The sequence below is a fragment of the Perkinsus marinus genome (assembly GCF_000006405.1).
Source record: "Perkinsus marinus ATCC 50983 genomic scaffold scf_1104296957588, whole genome shotgun sequence".
Classification (NCBI taxonomy): domain Eukaryota; phylum Perkinsozoa; order Perkinsida; family Perkinsidae; genus Perkinsus; species Perkinsus marinus.
In genome coordinates, this window is record NW_003207070.1 from 1 (window position 1) to 1709 (window position 1709).

Sequence of the window (1709 nt, forward strand, 5' to 3'; positions counted from 1 at the left end):
CGATGATATTTAGCGGACTCGCATCTTGCATACGTCGCCCAGCGCTTTGACTAGATACATTTTTGGGATATACATCAATTCTCATCAATGTTCCTCAAATGTCATGCGCATCAGTTCGTTCGCATCCTACTCGTTCATAATGTCCATCGGAGTCGCTATGAGGATTCGAAAGCGAGACTGCTCAGATGTCTTGAAAACCCTTACGCCATCAGACATACGACAACGGCAGGATTCGAACCTGCGCAGGCAGAGCCAAATGGATTTCAAGTCCATCTCCTTAACCACTCGGACACGCTGTCTGGAAGCTCCGAAAGATCTCATCTCTCCGGATGAGAATCGCCGCCCTGTTCATGTTGCAAGGGGAGTCCCTCACAGCCTCGCGGAGTACCTCTGCAAGGGCGATGATATTTAGCTGACTCGCATTCTTGCGTACGTAGCCCAACGCTTTGACAAGAACGTCGGCGAAGTAATGACATCGTTCGCGCTCTTCATATGAGGTCTTTTCCCAAATGACGGCTGCAACGACAGCGAATCCGCTGAAATGGTAGGGCTTATATAGGATAAAAGTCTAGAGGTTTTTTTTATTTTGGAAACAGTCAATTATCACGATAACATGATACACCCAGCCATGCAAAACAACAAATCGTCTTAATCTGTCTTAAAGAGTCTAGAGGTAGATGCATTTTTTGGGATATACATCAGTTCTCATCAATGTTCCTCAAATGTCATGCGCTTTGGTTAGTTCGCAACCTACTTATTCCTAATGTTCATCAGAATCGCTATAAGGATTCGTAGGCGAGGCTGCTCAGATGTCTTGAAAACCCAAACGCCATCAGACATACGACAGCCGGAGGATTCGAACCTGCGCAGGCACAGCCTTGTGGATTTTAAGTCCACCTCCTTAACCACTCGGACACGCGGTCTGGAAGACGCAGAGGATCTCATCTCTGCCCATGTGAATCGCCACCCTGTTCATGTTGCTAGAGGAGTGACTCACAGCATCGCGGAGTACCTATGCAAGGGCGATGATATTTAGCTGAATCGCATTCTTGCCTGCGTAGCCCAGCGGTTTGACAGGAACGTCGGCGAAGTAATGGTATCGTTCGCACTCTTCGTAAGAGGTCTCTTCCCAAATGACGGCTGCAACGACAGCGAATTCGCTGAAATGATAGGGCTTATATAGGATAAGAGTCTAGAGGTTTTTTTGGAAACAGTCAGTTATCACGATAACATGATACACCCAGCCATGCAAAACAACAAATCGTCTTAATCTGTCTTAAAGAGTCTAGAGGTAGATACATTCTTTGGGATATACATCAATTCTCATCAATGTTCCTCAAACGTCATGCGCATCAGTTCGTTCGCATCCTACTCGTTCATAATGTCCATCGGAGTCTCTATGAGGATTCGAAAGGGAGACTGCTCAGATGTCTTGAAAACCCATACGCCATCAGACATACGACAGCAGCAGAATTCGAACCTGCGCAGGCATAGCCTACTGGATTTCGAGTCCACCTCCTTAACCACTCGGACACGCTGTCTGAAAACTTCAAAGATCTCATCTCTCCCAATGAGAATCGCCGCCCTGTTCATGTTGCTAGGGGAGTGCCTCACAGCATCGCGGAGTACCTCTGCAAGGGCGATGATATTTAGCTGACTCGCATCCTTGCGTACGTAGCCCAACGCTTGACAAGAACATCGGCGTAGTA

General features: G+C 47.3%; 3 non-coding genes across 3 annotated transcripts; all 3 read right to left on the bottom strand.

Moving 5' to 3' along the window:
* Nucleotides 1-217: 217 nt before the first annotated feature.
* Nucleotides 218-299, bottom strand: Pmar_PMAR013988. Its single transcript has one exon. It is a non-coding gene; the product is annotated as a tRNA-Ser (tRNA).
* A 542-nt stretch (nt 300-841) lies between these two features.
* Nucleotides 842-923, bottom strand: Pmar_PMAR013989. Its single transcript has one exon. It is a non-coding gene; the product is annotated as a tRNA-Leu (tRNA).
* A 536-nt stretch (nt 924-1459) lies between these two features.
* Pmar_PMAR013990 lies at nt 1460-1541 on the bottom strand. Its single transcript has one exon. It is a non-coding gene; the product is annotated as a tRNA-Ser (tRNA).
* Nucleotides 1542-1709: the final 168 nt, after the last annotated feature.